Source organism: Cupressus sempervirens, chromosome 8, assembly GCF_028749045.1.
Source record: "Cupressus sempervirens isolate cs-2001-9-10 chromosome 8, ASM2874904v1, whole genome shotgun sequence".
NCBI lineage: Eukaryota > Viridiplantae > Streptophyta > Pinopsida > Cupressales > Cupressaceae > Cupressus > Cupressus sempervirens.
This window is the reverse complement of record NC_143125.1, coordinates 298,589,794-298,610,313: the sequence shown is the minus strand read 5'-3', so window position 1 is coordinate 298,610,313 and position 20,520 is coordinate 298,589,794.

The window sequence follows — 20,520 nt, the reverse complement described above, 5'->3', positions numbered from 1 at the left end:
TTGGGGTGGGGATGAAACCCACAAAACTTCAATATTGTAGCATAAAGTTTTCTTTTTAAGGCTTACATTGATCACTTCTAATGATCTGCCCTATGAGGAGCAATTAGGACTACTAGGTCCACCTTGTTAGAGGTTTTGCAAACACACAATGAAGTATGCATTGTATTAAGATATTTAAGAAAGACTATTATGTCTACCTTGTGAAAGGATTTTGACTGGTTCACCTATTAGGATGAAAAAATAGATTGTTGACTTACAATTGGATTTCTAATAGAGATTACTTAATTATACTAATCACCTTTCTAGATGAATATGTCTCTACTGCTCCTCTTTTGATATGGCATTCACAATTTAATCTTTATCTGTTGCTTAGCTTCAATTATTCACATTCACATTCTTTCATGCTTACACATGGATGTGATACAATACATTACATATATATACCAATCCAAATTAAAAAATTATAAAGTTGACCATCATATAGATTAACACATATATCACAAAGTCGGCCCAAATGAAGACACTCAAGTTTTGAAGACTGACTTGGTGAAGTTTTGATACTTGGTGCCCACTGTCATTAATCGACATTGTCATGCACTTGGTAGACATATAATCTCAGTCCATATTGATCACTTCAAAGTAGTCTTGAACTCGATTTGCATTGGTTACTCGATAGATATTGTGTCCCTTGACATAAACTAAATCACTTGGTAAACACATAAGCTCGATTTACACTAGCTTCACATTACATGGACTACAAAATCAATAGAAATTGTAATGCTTGGTAACTAATTAAATGCTCAGGTTGAACTACTAGACTGAATCTACTCAGTTTGAACTACTAGGCTTCACACTAACTAAATACACTTGGTAATCACTAAAATGCTTGGTAGCTACTAAATTATATGGAAAACACTGGAGACTGTTCAATGAGCTCAGTAGCCATACAAAATTTGAATAAATATGTGTTACAAATAACAAACTTACTGATATGTCAACAATCTCCCTTTTTCGCATTAGTGACAAAAACACTTATTAGCCAAAATCTTATATACATCACCATGTGATACTAGCTCAGTAGAATATACTGTTTTAAGATTTTTCAAAATTTATCTTTGTAAGGTATACTATAAATCATTTATTATATACATTCTCCTCATAGCATTTTTCTCCCCCATACTATGTGTCTCTATATATAGCATAACATGTGTCTCAATAATAATCTCCCCCTTTTCGACAATAATGCCAAAGATTTATTCAGTACTTATCTACATAGAGACACCAATGTGAGATAAAAAAATTAGAATGTACCTTAAAAATAAGTGCCAGGGTTTTATCCCAATTTTCTTGCAAAATCTTGCATGTATGTAGAGTAATTTGTACTTCTGCAAAGAATTTTATCATGTGATCTACAATAGAGAAGTTGTTGTCATGGATCAAGGTTCTTGAGTAAACAATATGTTTCTACATTGTATCCATGATAGGAAGGACCATATTCTAAATATCAATTAGTGATGACTGGATCCTTGCTTCTTCTCTTAACAACTCTGCTTGCATGTCTGACAAAAAATTGATCTTCATGTGATGTACAGAGCTTGAACTATGGTCAAGTTGCAACTATTGAGCACTACCTTTTAGATCCTCATGGATTTTTGAAAGTTTGCCCTTTATTTCCTTTGTGAACTTGAAAACATCACACAACTTTACAAAAAGTGATGTCACATTGGTGCATGAGGTCTCAAGATTGATCAAAATTGACAAAAGCTCAACTTGTTGAATAACAATTTGCTGAGCAATGTGCTCTAGCACTTTATTATCAAAATTATTTTTAGCTTTCTCAATTAGATTGTCTTGTCCACTACTATCCTCATTGGACTTTTGGACTACTTCTGCTAATTGAAAATAAATAGGTTGAGAAGTATCAAGCTCAATTCCTATAGCCTTAGACAAAATATTTTTAGCATCATCAATAATCTTATATTCTCTATCTCTTTCTTCTCTCAATTTTTGTTGCTTTTCCTTTTTTTGAAGAATTTCACCAAATTCATGCATTTGATCTATAGAAAGATTATGCATATCCCATTTGGGGATTTCTATTTCCTCATCTAAGTCTATGTTATCCTCTATGTCCTTTTCTTTAGTCAAAAATTTTGTACTCGATTGAGCCTTAGGTGCAACTATCCTTGTACTTAATGATTTTGTGTCCAGAATGGAAATAATAGTTGATATACTAGGACTTGCAGTAAAAATTGATATAGTACTAACTGATGTAATACTAATAGGAATGCTTGTTGAATCCAAAACTAAAGAAGTGATAACTAAAGTATCCAACATTGAAGTACTTACTACTAAAGAACTCAAAATTGTAGAAGACACTATATTTATGACTAATGACATCAACTTAGTAGCTAAAGAAGAGAGAGGTTGCAACTTGATAGATGAAGTGGAAGTCACTTCTATTAATGATACATTGAGCTAAGTGTGAGCGAAGAGTGATTGTACATTTGAAGTGTCTATAGTTGTCACAATCAAACTTGTTGAAGCTGTCTTCGAGCTTGATATAGCTATTGGTTTACTTGGAGAGTGAGGAAGTGAGGCAATGACTGTAGCTACTATCTTTATTGGGTCAATCTCCTCATCATCTTCTTTATCTTCCTTAGTAGCTTCCTGCTCTTTATCTTCTTCATCTTCCTCATTGTCAAAATGTGTAGGCTCAGTATAAGTTTCTTCTTCATCATTATCAGTGTCATCATCATTATCTTTTATTTCCACTAGTTTCTCACTTGGCTTGTGTAGATGATAGACATTTTTCCAAGTGTTTGCGGCATTCTTAACCACATTCTCTATATCTTTGATCAAAATTAAACATGTATTAAATCTAAGAGTCATTTTATCTTCATTTTTCTTCAAAGTCTCTTTTACCTCAGCATCTGTCATGCTCGGTAGTAATTGCCTTAGGGTTTGTGCATAAATGTCTTTTTCTATTTGCATTGCTAAGTCCCATCTTGGCTTTATTTTCTCTAATAATTCATTAGAGATTTGAGAGGCAATTTGATCTGGTGAATACTTCCATTTGCCCATTTTGGTCAACACCTATTCTTCAACCTATTTCTTCTTTGCCTCTATCCTTGTTTCATACTTCAAAGATTTGAAGTTTGTTATACCTACACCTTCTTCCATTTGTTTCAATTTTTCCTAGAAGGTGGAAGGAGGTTTGCTAAGGACAATATCACTTCCTTTCTTTTTGGACCTCCTTGTGAAGACTGCAATGGATAGCTTATGTGGCTTGGTGATGATCACCTTGCCTTTCTTCTTTACAATTTCTTCTTCATTTTTAGATTCCTCTTCATCCTCTTCTTTTTCTACATCTTCTCCTTTACCTTCAAAGAGGTGTTCTAGATTTCAGTTTAGCTATCCTCCTCTTTCCTTTGTTAACTACCTGAGGGAGCTTTATTTTCAATTCTATCCTTGCCTTGGCCTCATCATAGGTTCCAATGTATGGTGCCTTTGGATGAATAGGTTCATTAATTATAGCTTCAATAATATCCTTTGCTTCATCAATATTTACCTCATAAGGAAGAGGTTTTACCCACACAATTCTGGGCTTCACTGCCTGGATGTAAACTCTTTCACAATGAACCATAAAGCATACATCATTTTTGTAATCCTCAACTAACTTCTTAGGTATCCTGAATCTATTGTTCATTTTCTTTTTGAACACTTTGAAGTAGTTATCCATAATTCTAACATAGTTCTCTCCCATTTTTGTAATATATTCATTTATTTGGTATAACACAGGAACATCTTTTCTCCATACTACCATGCCTTTGGAAGGGCAGAACTTCTAAACATAAAAGAACAAACAAGTCAAAAGTGAACTAAATTTATAGGGGTTATTCTTGGATGTCTTGATACTTTCCATGTTCTTGTTGAATTACCTCAACAAAAACTCGGTGAGGTCATAAGACAAGTTATTTTTCACCACTTTGTAAGCCAAGTCCAAAGCTTCATAGTATATACTATTGAGATGGCTCAAACTATATATCTTATGTGCTATAACATGAATCCCAAATTTTAGCTCTGCATCTATCACACTACTAATTTTCATGCATCTTCCATCACATTCTACTAGGGTTTTCTTTTCTAGCTCAGCTCGACCTAGGGTTTTGGTCATTTTGGCTTTGGTGAGCATGGGGAAGCTGATGATGTGATGAATCATTTTTTTTTCTAATCACAACTTGTTGCTCAAGCTATAGTTGACCATTATGGACCCAGCTTAGAATGTATCTAATCCATTTAATTTTAAAACCTTGGGGCATGTGGGGAATATGTGTTAAACCTTTGTCTTCCAAATGCTTATGCTCATGTTTAAGAATTTCATTAACACACAGTTCACCTAGGGCATCATCCATTTCTAGGGTTCCAATTTCTTGAATAGAACACTTGAAATAAGCACAAATATCATTAATAAGGAGTACCTTGGGAGCAATTTGGGATTGAGCTCCGCTTGAGTCAAGAGTTTCTGTAATCGTGGGAACAAGTTTGAAATTTGGCACTTTCCACTTGACACCTCAAACCAACATCTGAGACCCTTTCTTCACTTTTTTGCTATTTGGTGCCATTTTACTCAATAAATTATGAGAACCCTGATAACTTGATACAAATTCACTTATGGTCACTTGATCACACTATAAATCACTTCTTTGCAATAGCACTTAGATTTCACGATGAAAATGAATTTGATTTCATGCTTTTTGTTAAAGCTTCACCATTAATGCTTAGTATGAAGGTAGTTGAGTTGACATCATGCTTGACAGGCTATCATCTACTATTCTATTGATTACTCGGTGAAGGCTTCGTGACTTAGTAACCATGTGTGTCTTGTTACTCTCAACCTTGCTCAATAGAGTCCATTACCCAACCTTACTCAGTAGAGAAGGTAACTTGGTGATAACTGATACCATTCTTCCTCAGTGATCCTTTTGTATCTTGAATACTGATTTGGATCTTTGTCACCTTTCAACTAGAACTATTTGAATGTGATCTTGATAATGCAGTTCCAATTCTCCTTTGGAAACCTAGTTGAAAATGGTGGAGTCACCCACTTCTTGAGTGACATGACCATCATTACTTAAACTAGCATCCTTAGTAGATTTATGAATCCATTGCTACCTCATTTACTTTCAAATGTTATTTTCTTTTGCCTTCTTTTCATCTTCAATTTTACCTGTGTTCATGCAATTTTTGGCTAGATGACCAAGTTTAGTATAGGTGAAACATCTTATGGTCCTAACTCTTCTCCTTGTGTGATCTTTAACACAATTCATACCAATGTGTCCATATTCTCCATAGTAATGACATCTACACCAAGTGTTTTAGTTCCAACCAACTATTGCTTTCGCAATTTGCTCTGCTGGAGTAAATGACTTAGTTCTATATTTTGAAGCCTTGTGACCTTATTTCTTGCACTTGTGACACTTGCCTTCAAATTTTGGTTTCTCTTTGCTTTCATTAGCCCTATGACCATACTGATTGCAATTGTAGCATTTTCCATTAAATTTTTCTTTACCATTACTCAAAAATTTGTTTGATGTATGACCTAACTTACCATAGTGATTACAAGTAGGTCTTTGATTCCTTTGAGCACCTTGTTCAGAGGATTCACCTTCTTCTTTATATCCAATTCCTGCTTTTCTTTTTTTCCTATAGAGATTTTTCTCATTCAGTTGAATCATGTCTGCTTGAGATTTCATCATTCTTTCATTGATTTGCTTCTTAGTGTTTAGGTCATTTTTAAATATTTCACTGATTTTCTTTTTAGATCTCAACTCATTTCTTATTCTTTCATTTATTTGTCATTCTAAATTTAGATCATTTCTTAATGTTTCATTGATTTGTCTTTGGCTCATGATTTCGTCATTTTCATTGGAGATTTGATCCATAAGATCTACAGACTAAAGGGATTGGTTCTAGATCTTATTTTTTATTCCATCCATTTCTTCTTTTATCTTGTTTCTTTGTTCTAAGATTTCACATAGCCTCATTAACTGAATTTCTTGTTCTCTTTTTAGCTTTCTTACTTCTTCTTGTAGAGAACCATTTTTCTCTAGGAGTTCTTTAATTGCATCATTTTCTTCATCTGAACTGCTTGAAGGGAAAGTCTTCAATTCTTTCTTCAATGTACTAATGATCATTCATCTAATTTGCAAGTTCCTTCCTTCTTTTCAGGAATTAGGTAGGTTTCTCCTTAGCTTTCTTGAGTTGTGTAATTGTCATTTCCAATTCTAACTTTTCATTTTCAATTTCCTTATCAAGTTTGAATATTTCCATATCCTTGATCTTTGCTCAAGCTGTTAAACTTTCTCCTGAGAACCACAATGCTCTGATACCAATTCTTTGGAATATTCAAGACTATGCTAAGTTACTGAGAGGGGAGGGGTGAATCAATAACTTCTAAAATTTCTACACCAATTTCAATTATGAATCCAATAAACCATTTAACATTTAATTTATCACATCTGATCTAATTGCATGAATGTGAAACTAAAAATATAAAAGCATTCACAACACTTGAACACAATGATTTGGTGACCTAGAAACCTTCCAAATAGAAAGTAAAACTAGGGTGGGGATGAAACCCACAAAACTTCAATACTACATTATAAAGTTTTCCTGTTAAGGCTTACATTGATCACTTCTAATGATTTTCCCTATTACGAGCAATTAGGACTGCTAGGTCCACCTTGTTAGAGGTTTTATAAACACACAATGAAGTATGCACTCTATTTAGAGATTTAAGAAAGACTGTTAAGTCTACCTTGTGAAAGGATTTTGACTAGTTCACCTATTAGGATGAAACAATAGATCTTTGACTTACAACTGGATTGCTGATAGAGATTATTTGATTATGTTGGTCACCTTTTTGTGATGAATATGTCTCTTCTGCTCCTTTTTTGATATGGCCTTCACAATTTACTCTTTATCTACCATGTAGCTTCAATTATTCACATTTACATTCTTTCATGATCATATTTTTTACACACAGATGTGATACAATACATTACATATACATACCAATCCAAATTACAAAATTACAAATTAGGCCATCATACAGGTTAACACATATATCACAAAGTTGGCTCAAATGAAGACACTCGGGTTCTAAAGATTGACTTGGTGAAGTTTTGATACTCGGCACCCACTTTCATTACTCGACATCATCATGTACTCAATAGACATAGAAGCTTGGTCCATACTAATCACTTCAAAGTAGTCTTGAACTCAATTTGCACTAGTCACTTGATAGATTACTGTGTGACTTGACATAAACTGAATCACTCAGTAAACACATAAGCTTAGTTTACACTAGCTATGCATTAAATGGACTAAAAAATAAGTAGAAAATGCAATGCTCAATAACCATTGAAATGCTCGAGTTGAACTGCTAGACTGAATTTTCTTAGTTTGAACTACTGAGGTTCACACTAACTGAATACACTTGGTAATCACTAAAATGCTTGGTAGCTACTGAATTATATGGCAAACACTGTAGACTATTCAATGAGCTCAGTAGCCATACAAAAGCTAAATAAGTGTGTGTCACTAATAACAAACTTGACTGATATGTCAACATTAGGTTCAAAGTAAATAAACTTTATGTAATCTTTAGGTTCTTTGCTACTCTATTCTTCATGCTTTTCTAGAAAACTCATCAATCTTCACATGTGCACTTTCTATGATCTTATGACTTGTTAGATTCAAACATTTGTATGTTTTACTTCTGTTGGAGTATCCTAGGAATATACCTTCATTACTTTTGAAATCAAATTTACCTTTCCTAGTCTCCTTTAAGATATAACATTTTCTACCAAATACTTTCAAGTAACTTATATTAGGTTTGTAGCCATACCAAAGTTCATAAGGAGTTTGATTTGAGTCTTTCTTTAGTTGTACTCTATTTAAGGTATGAGCTACTATATTGATTATTTTCTTCTTGTATTTTATTGTAACATTCTTTTCTATCATAAGGGTTCTTGCATAATCCACGATTGATCTATTCCTTATATTTTCTATACCATTCTACTGAGGTGTACCAAGGGCTAATACTTGTCTTTTGATTGCTCTTTTAGTGAAAAATTCATTGAATTCATTTGAAATAAATTCACCTCCTCTATCTGACCTCAAACAATTTAGCTTTTCTCCTGTTTCCTTCTCTACTCTTGCCGAATACCACTTGAACTTTTAAAAAGCTTCAAAATTATCTTTTAGATACATTACTATCATCATCTTAGAATAATCATCAAAAAATAAAATAAAATACTTATTTCCACTATAGTTCTCTATGCCAATATGTCCACAAAGTTTTGTATGAACCAACTCCAAGACTTCCTCAAAATGATAGTTCTTGCTCTTGAAACTTGTCTTGTCCATCCTACTAATTTGACAATTCTTCCATAGGCTCATATTAGGTTTACTCAAACTAGGAATTCCTCTCACTCTTTTATTTTTTCTTATCTCGACCAGGTTATCAAAGTTCACATGACACTACCTTTTATGCCACAACTAGATTTCTTCTACTTGAGTAATGAACTATAAACTTTCACTAAGATCTAGGTAGAGTAAGCTACCTTTTGTTTGATTACCAAACCCAACTAGATTTCTTTTTCCATCTAGTAGCTTGGTCTTCCCATTCATGAATTCTACCTTGAATCCAATGTTATTCAACAATGTCGCACTTAGTAGATTATGTTTTAGTCCTTCAACCCAATAAGCATTATCACATCTGAGTACATTGGTTAGAGAAATACAACCTTTTCCTTTTGTGCAACATGGTTCATTATTTCCAAATCTTACACTTCCACCATCATAGTGTTCCATATGTTCAAACTTTGGTTTACCACTGGTCATATGATGAGAACAACCACTATCAATAATCCATGTATCATTTTTTCTAATATGAGAGATAAGTTCCATTTTATCTACTTCATTATCAGATTCATCTTTTTCAACAATATAAACCATTTTATCATCATCACTACTGTCTTAATATTTAGCCATGAAACAAGACTTCTTACCTTTGTCCTTGTAGTCCTTGTAGTTCTTGAAATCCTTCTTGCCTTTATACTTCCTTTTCTTCTTTTCTTTTTTTCTTCTTTGTCTTCTCTATTTGGACACCTTGCAACAATGTGACCAACCTCTTCACAAGAAAAATAGATTAGAGGAATTTTACTTTTGTACTTTCCTTTACCTTTGGGATATCTTCTTGCAAGCAGTGCTTCAATGGATTCAAGATCACTGTCAAGATTGTCTTCCTCTTCACTTTTAGATTATTTTCCTTTAGACTTTGCAAATTTTTTTTTGAGTGATAACTTAGCTCCAAATGTAGACTCAAGATTGCTAGAACTAGGAACATAATTATCATAGTTATCTATCTCAAATGTTGTCAATCTTCACACTAGAGCATCCAAGGTTATCTTATTATTTGGATCACATCTCATGTCTTGAATGGATGATACTCTAATTGCATAGATAGGGAGAAGGGTTCTAAGTACCTTGCTTACCACTATCACATCATCAACTTTACCTCCAGAGGCTTTGATTGCACTTGCTTTGATTCTCTCAACATATTTTGCAATATTTTCATCTTCCCTCATCTTCATCTAATGAAACTAACCTCTCAAGATTTTTGCCTTGGATCTTCTCACATTATCATCACCTCCATAAATATCTTTCAGTTTGGTCCACATCTCATGAGTAGTAGCACATCCTTTGACCTCATCAAATTCAACATAGTTAAGAGTAGATGCAATATCAATCATCATAATGTTATGATTTTTCTTTTCAGCAATCTCTTCCATAGTCAATGTTCTAGTAGGAGCCTTATAATGAGTATTCAAATATTTTAGACTTGAATCACTGATGGTTGCCAGATGTAGCTTCATTAGTTCCTACCATGCCTCAAAGTTATCTTTGTTCAACTTTTGAATCTCTCTTTTGTAAGACATCCTGATCTTTAGCATAGGTCCTTGAAGCTTTCTCTACAAGCACCAAAAACTCTGATACTAATTGTTGGAAATATAAGAGGAGTAACTGAGTAGGAGGGATGAATTAGTTACCAAAAAATAAATTCTAGATCCCTTTAATGTCAATACAAAACATAAACTTTGATAAAACTATTGTTACTTAGTTAACACACAGGTACTCAGTTAACACATAAGCACTATAATATCAATTGTCACTCAAAAAAAAAAAAAAAAATCTTAAGATATTAATTGTGATTAAGCTTAATTAACTTAGTTGAATACACATAAAAGAAATAGCATGAACACAAGTGACACCAAGATTTAATGTGGAAACCCAATTTGTGTAAAACCACCAATTACAACTAATTTCTATTTTTCACTCTTCTGAAGTGAGCCCTGTGAGGAGCCAACCCTGTTAAAAGTTACAAAACACACTATTAGGTGTGACCCTATTAGAGGATTTAACCACCCTATTAAGAGGGGCCTTGTCTAGGTCTTTAGACACTTAATCTAAAAATTCCATGTTGTTAAAGGATTTGGAAAATAGCTGTTAGGCTAACTTTGATAAAAATATTTAGTTCATTGCTACAATGGTTAGAGAGAACAATAAAATGACTTGATTGTTGATGCAAATATATTTCTTATTTTAGATCTCAATTCTAGCTTGAAAAAATGATCCTTCTTGATTAGATTAATCTTTGGAGCCCAACAATGATATTTTACTTATCCTTCCAATTCACTTCCTCTAAGCATCTTCTTATCTTCCACACATTCTCACATATTCAATCCTCAATTTGACCTTATACTTATATCATATACATTTTCAAGTGGACTTTAATACAACTTATAACAATAATACTTCATCTCTTCGGTTGGCTAGAACCAACAAACAAATCCATTAAACTCAATATACCAAAACAAGAAAATCTTTTGTTAGTTGACCCAACTCAATAGACACTAAAACTAAAATAATTTTCCTTTGCTAACCAAGTGAGCTTAGTTAACACTAAACTTTTGTGAACTTTTCTTTGGTGGCCATGTGAACTCGGTAGACATTGTCTTCTGAACTTGGTAAACACTGGAATGCTCAATAGACATAGGAAACTATCTTAATTGCCAAAGTAAGCTTGGCATACACTAAATGGTAAAGATATGATATTTTGTGTAACATCAAAGACAATATACAATTGATTAGATTATGAATTTATGTGATCAAATTTAGGTGTCTACATCCACTATTGTACCATATGCAAAGAGATGTATGTCTTGTCAACAACATGATAATTTGATACATGCACCCTCATTACCTTCAATTCCCAAAATCACACCTTGGACTAATTTCTTGGTGCGTACACCAAGATGGTGTGCAAAAAAAGTGGACACCATAAAAAAATTCAAAGCTACACATAACTTGATTGTGTTATGTGTACTTTTGAAGAGCAAAGAAGGGGAAAGTAGAAAAGGAAATAAGTAAGATACACATATGATCCCATGTCAGATGATGACAATGAATACTCACCATCTTCTAGTAGCTCAAGTAGCTATGATAGAAGGTATTTGTAAGAATTTGGTATAGCTCTAATACCATGTAAGAATTTTCCTTAGGAAAAAATTCACCCAAGAACTAAGAACTCAAACACAAGCACAACTGTAGACCAAAAAGGAGTATGATCAATATATCAGAGTATGTCCTCATACATTGCTTTGTATTGTATGTGATTAGATGAATGTACACACTAAGAGCACCTGTGTATAAAGGCCTCTCAGGAAGCACCTAGAATGTCTCTAGAAAGAGCTAGGAGATAAGCATGACAACTAAGCACACATCTTATCTATCATTCTAGGTGAGAGGATAAGAATGAAAAGGTGTACCTCAAGTGGAGATGTTGTAGAGACCATGTGCTTAATTAGTGTGCTAACTCCTATGTTTTCAACATGACAACTCACAAGAGTGCACATAATACTAGGTGACTAAATAAATAAATATTAAAATAATGCATTAACCTAAGTAAACTTAAGTAAGTGTAAATAGTGAATAATTATTTACACCAACACTCACAGCCCCCCCCCCCCCCCCCCCCCCTTAAGTGTAACATAGGGGAATACCCTTAAGCTTACAAAAAATAAGGATGAAATTTAGGATGGGTTCCAGCTACTAGGCCATGTTAGGTACCCATGTACATAATGAAATGCAATCTCTCATAAAGCGGAGAAAGAGGGAAAACCTCATAAGAAAAGCCCTCCCCCAAAAAGAGAGATGAAAAAGCGATGCATGGATGGATGGATTAATCAAGACCCCCCCATTATGACACACATCAAGCATATACAAGAAATAAATGGGAGAAGGACAAAACCCCTTATGAGGAAAAAGTCGCTCCCAAAAAGGAGAAGAAGGATATGAGGAAGTCCCCCCCCCCCCCCCCCCTAAAGGTATTGTTCTAATCAATGAGAAATGCTCCAATGTAGAAGTTGAGCTATGACCGTTGCATAATATTCCTCCCCTTTGGAAGAAACAATGGCAAGGGTACTTGTGAGATGCTTTTTTTGTGTGTAGAAATAATCTCAATGATGAACAGTGACTCTGAAACTTGCTCAACTATCCCTGTATCAATACTGATGGTGGTTCCTTCTAGAAATGCTAAGAAGAAGTTTAGATCTAGCAAGGATTATTGTAGAACCTATTTCAAAGAACAATATGTCTCCTCAAATGATAAAGAGACCTCCTACAATTGCTATACATAAGGATACACGATCACATCAACCTGTAAAGACTGGTCATGTAGAGAATGGACATGAGGGTTAGAGTGATCCCTCACAATAACTATAGAAGGATCATCCTCATAAAAGAGAAGTAGGATATCAACAAAGAAGTCCTCCAAATTTTTTGTGTGTGAATCTACGAACAAACCTGAAATGTCAATCAAGAACTCATCACCTGTGGCTAGAACTAGAAGATACAATGTACCCTATTGTGCTAAAGTACATGAATCTGTCACTGCAATAATGAATGAAGAATTTTCCTAAAAAAAAAGATGAATATCATCTATGATGTCTCCCATTTCTTCAATGTGAGACTCCACAAACAATTTTGCAATGTCTAGAAGGAAGTTTTCACATGAAGGTAAAGTAGGAAGACATGAAGTGTCATGTTGCCCTAAATCCGAAGAATCTGTGGCTGAAACAAGATCAATAGGAGCAAAAGGAGCATATGAAGGTGTGATTGCATCTAGAGTTGAAGAAACCATAGCTGGAGTGATTGGATGTAGAATGTCCTCTAAAGATGGAGGAAGACATGGATCTCGATATGCTTCCCAAATAGACATCTAAATATCATAAGGAAAACTTGCCATTCTAAGAGGAGAAAAAGATTCCTTACTCATATTATTATATAAAAAGTGATGAAGGTGCACAAGATGTGTCCACTTAAAAATTGGTGACAATGAATAGGGATAAGGATGCAATTCTTGATGGTCTCTTAGATGATCAAGTATCAAAGCACTCTATTTGTGATAGTTCATTGTTGTCAACTGTGGTCTAATACCAGACTGATATATTTGACAAGACTCCATGAGATCAATCAATGAACCCCAAAAAAATTAAAGAACCCCCCCCCAAAGAATGAGTTAGGCACTTGGTAGCCACTTGCCAATTTAGGGCCTATTTTTAAAAGAAATATTTCTATCTATAGAACCTATAATCTAATTGCAAATCTGATAGACAAAAATAAAATACTTTAAAAAAAAATGGAACTTGATTTGGAGTCCAGATGAGCCTGTACTAACCATTTTAAGTGGAAAAAATTGGGATTTGTGAGTTGCAAAAAAATTTAGGAATAGAGATCTCAAACCACCTACACCAATGTGTAGATCATGAAATTCTACCCCAAAACAAAAAAATTGCTCATAAAAATGAGTCAGTATGAGGGAGATATCACTATTTGAAAATCATTGCTATAATTATTTTTTCTGAATCATCACCACTGTGCCTCCAAAAATCAAATGGCTCTAGATTTTTTCCTTAGATGTCCAATTTGGATGAAAAAAATATGATTTTGGGGTTTTTTGACCTTCTGAATGTGATGCAAATATCTAATTTGCAGCAATAAGCACCAATCTTCACCTACAAAAAAAATTGGAAAATAATGCGAATCAAAAAAATAGCAAAGATGTAGATGAAAAAAAAGTAGATCTAAAAATTTAATGTACAGATCTAAAATGATCATACCAATTCTACAAATTGATCCTTCAGGTGCCAGTTTGCAAAAAAAATTGCCTTAGTTTTGACTATGCCTAGGGTAGGAAAATTTATAGTCAAAATTCACCAAATTGACATGCCAAACACAATGGCGAGGTCTTCTTTGGCTTTAGACACTTCTAATGACTGCGGTACTCTAGATCTAAGTCAAGGTTCTGAAGCAAGAAGATGGTCTCAAAGGGCTATGTGATAAGAATCTCCTTGAGCTCTGATACCATGTAAGAATTTGGTATAGCTCTAATACCATGTAAGAATTTTCCTTAGGGAAAAATTCACCCAAGAACTAAGAACTCAAACACAAGCACAACTGTAGACTAGAAAGGAGTATGATCAATATATTAGAGTATGTCCTCACACATTGCTTTGTATTGTATGTGATTAGATGAATGTACACACTAGGAGTGCCTATATATAAAGGCCTCTTAGGAAGCACCTAAAATGTCTCTAGAAAGAGCTAGGAGATAAGCATGACAACTAAGCACACATCTTATCCATCATTCTAGATGAGAGGATAAGAATGGCAAGGTGTATCTCAAGTGGAGATGTTGTAGATACCATGTGCTTAATTAGTGTGCTAAATCTTGTGTTGTAGACACCATGTGCATAAAAGAGGTGTGAACTCTTGTGTTGTCAATATGACAACTCACAAGAGTGCACATGCTCCTAGTTGACTAAATAAATAAATATTAAAATAATGCATTAATCTAAGTAAACTTAAGTAAGTGTAAATAGTGAGTAATTATTTACACCAACAACCCCCTCCCCCCTTAAGTGCAACTTAGGGGAATGTCCTTAAGCCTATGAAAAACTAGGATGAAATGTAGGATGGGTCCTAGCTACTAGGCCATGTTAGGTACCCATGTACATAATGAAATGCAATCTCTCATAAAGTAGAGAAAGAGAGAAAACCTCATGGGGAAAACCCTCCCCCAAAAAGAGAGATGAAAAAGGGACGCATGGATGGATGGAGTAATCAAGACCCCCCCATTATGACATACATCAAATATATAAAAGAAAGAAATGGGAGAAGGAAAAAACCCCTTAAGAGGAAAAAGTCCTCCCCCAAAAAGAAGAAGAAGGAGATAAGGTAGTCCCCCCCACCCCCCACAAAGGTAGTGTGTCAATCAGTGAGAAATGCTCTAATGTAGAAGCTAAGCCATGACCGTTAAATAATGTTCCTCCGTTTTGGAGGAAACAATGGCAAGGGTACCTATGAGATGCTTCCACTATGTGTAGAAAGAATCTTGATGATGAACAGTATCTCTGAAAACTACTTAATTGTCCCTATGTCAATACTGATGGTGGCTCCTTCCAAAACTACTAAGGAGAAATGCAAATCTAGCAAGGATTGTTGTAAAACCCATTTCAAAGAACAATCTATCTCCTCAAATGAAAAAGAGACCTCCTAAAATTGTTGTACATAAGGATCCATAATCACATCAGCTTGTAAAGACTGGTCATGTAGAGAATGGACATAAGGGTCAGAGTGAGCCCTTGCAACAACTATAGAAGGATTGTCCTCATCAAAGAGAAGTAGGATATCATGAAAGAAGTCCTCCAAATCTACTGTGTGTGATTCTATGAACAAACCTAAAATGTTAGTCAAGAGCTCATCACTTGTGGCTGGAACTAAGAAAAAGTGTACCCTACTATGCTAAAGTACATGAATCTATCATTGTGGAAATGAATGAAGAATTTTCCTAAAAAAGAAGATGAATATCATCTATAATGCCTCCCACATCTTCAATGTGAAACTCTACAAATAGTTGTGCAATGTCTGGAAGGAAGTCATCTCATGAAGGTAAAGTAGGAAGACATGAAGCATCTTGTTGCACTAAATCTGAAGCATCTATGGATGAAATAGGATTAGTAGGAGCAATAGGAGCATATGGAGCTGTAATCACATATGGAGTTGAAGAAACCATAGCTGGAGTGACTGGATGTAGAATGTCCTCTAGAGATGGAGGAACACATGGATCTCCATATGCTTCCCAAATAGACATCCAAATATCATAAGGAAAATTTGCCATTCTAAGAGGAGCAAAAGATTCCTTATTCATATTGTTATATAGAAAGTGAGGAAGTTGCACAATATGTGTCCAATTAAAATGCGGTGGCAATGAATAGAGATAAGGAAGCAATTATTGATGGTCTCTTAAATGAGCAAGTATCAAAGCAATCCATTTGTGATAGTTCTTTGTTGTCAACTATGGTCTAATACTAGATTAACATATTTGATAAGACTCCATGAGATCAATCAATGAACCCCCAAATAATCAAAGGAGCCACCCCTAATGAATGACTTAGGCACTTGGTAGCCAATTTCCAATTTAGGACCTATTTCTATCCATAGAATTTATAATCTAATTGCAAATCCAGAAAGTAGACAAAAAAAAATGCACTTTCAAAAAAAAGGAACCTGATTTGGAGTCCAGATGAGCCCATACTAAACATTTTAAGTGGCCAAAATTAGGATTTGCAAGTTGCAAAAAAATTCAAGAATAGAGATCTAAAACCACTTGCACTAATGTGTAGATCATGGAATTCTTACCCAAAACAAAAATATTGCTCATAAAAAGGAGTTTGTATGAGGTGTTGGATACAATTGTTCAATTGTGTGTTGTCTTTGATGTCACAAAAATGTCATATCAGTCATCAGATAGTGTCTACTGAGCTCAGAAGGTCAGCAAAGCAATAGATAATGTCTACCGAGCTCAAAAGGTCAGCAAGGCAATAGACAGTGTCTACCGAGCCCAAAAGGTTAGTAAAGATAGATTGCAATGTCTACCAGGTAGAAAGTTGGTTACTGAGCCTTCAAGGTAATAAAAGAAATTTAGTTCTTATCGAGCTCACTCAATAATCGAAGAAAATATGGCAGAAACAATTCTTACCGAGTTCACTTGGTCATCAAAGGTAATTTGGTAAAAGTAGTTCTTACCGAGTAAACTTGACAGCCAAATTTTTTTTAGATATTGTAATGTTAACCAAGTCAAGAAGGTTAACTCTGGAAATTCCTAGAATCAGTATTTACTGAGCAGGGTCAGCCAGTAAAGGACATTTATTTGTTTAAAGAATAATATCTATAGCTGACTGTTGAATGGTTTATTGGTAAATGTAACATGTAAATGAGCCAACTTGACAATCTGAATGGTATAAGTAAGAAGTCAAGTTGCGAATTTAAAGAAGTATGGTATGGAGATATAAGAAGTTAATGTGATATGAAGACTGATTATTATGCAAGCAAATTTGAAGAATGATCAAAGATCATTGAGGAGCAACAAAGTCATATCTGATCAAGGAGGATCTAATGATGCTAAATAGAGACCTGCATCCAACAAATTCAATTGCATCTTGTTCAAGCCAATTCATTGTTGCTTTTTAACCATTGTAATAGTGATTTAAAATCTCTTAACAGAGTTGGTTTAACAGCCATTTTGTAAATCCTCTAACAAGGTGACAGTTCAGTTGAATTATTCTAAAAACCATTGTAATAGTGATTTAAAATCTCTTAACAGAGTTGGTTTAACAGCCATTTTGTAAATCCTCTAACAAGGTGACAGTTCAGTTGACTTATTCTAAAGACCTCTAGCAAGGCCACTCCTAACAGGGTGATTAAATCCTCTAACAAGGTCACACCTAATAGTGTGTATTGTAACCTTTAACAAGGTTGGCTCCTAACAGTGCTCACTTCAGAAGAGTGAAAAATTGGTGACTAGTTACTTGATGGTTTTTCCCATATTGGGTTTCCACGTTAAAACTGGTGTCTCTTGTGTTCACTTTATTTTTAGTTACATGCATGATTGTAATAGTTTAATTTACTGGGTTATAGTAGTTGTTTACCAAGTAAAAGCAGTAACTAGATCATTAAGACATCTAAGGGATTTGTGGATTAATTTTTGTAAGTAACTGATTCACCCCCCCTCTTAGTTACTTTATCTTTAATTCCAACATGAGAGAGATATCATTGTTTGAAAATCACTGCTGTAATTATTTTTTCTGAATCACTGCTATCACACCTCTAAAAATTAAATGGCTCTAGATTTTGCCTCAGATGTCTAATTTGGATGAAACAAAATCTGATTTGTGGGTTTTTTGACCTTTTGAATGTGATGAAAATATCTTCTTTGCACTAGAAAGCACCAATCTTCGCCTAGAAAAAATCTCTACTATGGCCCGATGGCCAAAAAAGTTCTGGAAAATAATGCAGATCCAAAAAAAGTAGTAGAGATGTAGATGAAAAAAAAGTAGATCTGAAAATTAAATGTACAGATCTAAAATGATCATACCAATTCTGCAAATTGATCCTTCAGGTGCTAGTTTGCAAAAAAAAATTGCCTCAATTTTGACAATGCCTAGGGTAGGCAAAATTATAGTCAAAATTCACCAAATTGATGTGCCAAACACAATGGTGAGGTCCACTTTGGCTCTAGATGCTCCCAACGACTGTGATACTCTAGATCTAAGTTGAGGTGTTGAAGCAAGAAGATGGTCCCGAACAGCTATGTGATGAGAATCTCCCCGAGATCTAATACCATGTAAGAATTTGGTATAGCTCTGATACCATGTAAGAATTTTCTTTAGGGAAAAATTCACCCAAGAACTAAGAACTGAAACACAAGCACAACTGAAGACTAGAAAGGAGTATGATCAATATATCAGAGTATGTCCTCATAAATTGCTCTGTATTGTATGTGATTAGATGAATGTACACACTAGGAGTGCCTATATATAAAGGCCTCTCAAGAAGCACCTAGAATGTCTCTAGAAAGAGCCAGGAGATAAGCATGCCAACTAAGCACATGTCTTATCCATCATTCTAGATGAGAGGATAAGAATGACAAGGTGTATCTCAAGTGGAGATGTTGTAGACACCATGTGCTTAATTAGTGTGCTAACTCCTATGTTGTAGACACCATGTGCATAAAAGAGGTTCAAACTCCTATGTTATCAACATGACAACTCACAAGAGTGCACATACTCCTAGGTGACTAAAAAAATAAAAATAAAATAATGCATTAACCTAAGTAAACTTAAGTAAGTGTAAATAGTGAATAATTATTTACATCAACAATATTCAATGCACATATACTTAGAAACAAATTTTTTAGGGATCTTATGGGATCTTAAGAGGTCCTAATGTCCCTTTTGAAAGACTAGTACACCTCATGAACCCTTTCAACACATTAGACCCAATAAGTGTGCCTTAAAGGGACCTAGGATCCCTCAAGTCACACTTGATGGTTCTAATATGTCCCAGGGGTCATATGAAGTCGTAAAGGGTCTCAATATCCCTCTCAACATACTACAACCCATTATGACACATTTAGACATATTTGAACCATCAAGCATGCCTTAAGGGGTCTTATGACCCCTTAGGGCATAGTTGATGGTTTTAATGTGTCCCAAGGGGTCATATGGGTCATTAGGGGTTAGTAAAAAATAATTTGCATGTACTTGCATGAGTTTTTAGTTGACTTCAAGTGTGATCATAAAGATTTTTTAATAAACCAATATCTACTTTCCTCAATGGAGATCTAGTTCATCTACTTGACTATGTCATATTTAGTAACTGGGAGTCTCCATTTAAAATCAAGTCTCTAGAAGCACTCATATTTTTCAATGGAGGAGATACAACCATTATATCTACAATAACTTGATATCTAGAAAGATAGGAATGATACAGTAGGGGTGAGGAAGGATGGAGAGAGAGAGAGAGAGAGAGAGAGAGAGAGAGAGAGAGAGAGAGAGAGAGAGAGAGAGAGAATATGGGAGTAGGGGTACAGAGGGAGGGAGAGAGGAAGAGAGAGGGAGAGAGAGAGAGAATGGGGAGTAGGGGTATAGAGGGAGGGAAGGAGAGAGAGAGAGAGAGAGAGAGAGAGAGAGAGAGAGAGAGAGAGAGAGAGAATGGGGAGTAGGGGTACAGAGGGAGGGAGAGAGGGAGAGAGAGAGAGAATGGGGAGTAGGGGGAGAGAGAGAGAGAGAGAGAGAGAGAGAGAGAGAGAGAGAGAGAGAGAGAGAGAGAGAGAGAGAGAGAGAGAGCCTTGATAAAAACTAATGGCATAATTTGGATAGCAAGGATTACCCTACTTCACCAATTAAGAAGGAAAACATTTCACCATAAAAGTAGGCAAAAGATATCAACAAAATAATGGTACACCATATAAAGGAAAACATAATATTAGATATCTCACCTCAATTGATGTCACTGGTCTAGAAGCTTTCTCCCAACTAGACCTCCTTGTCC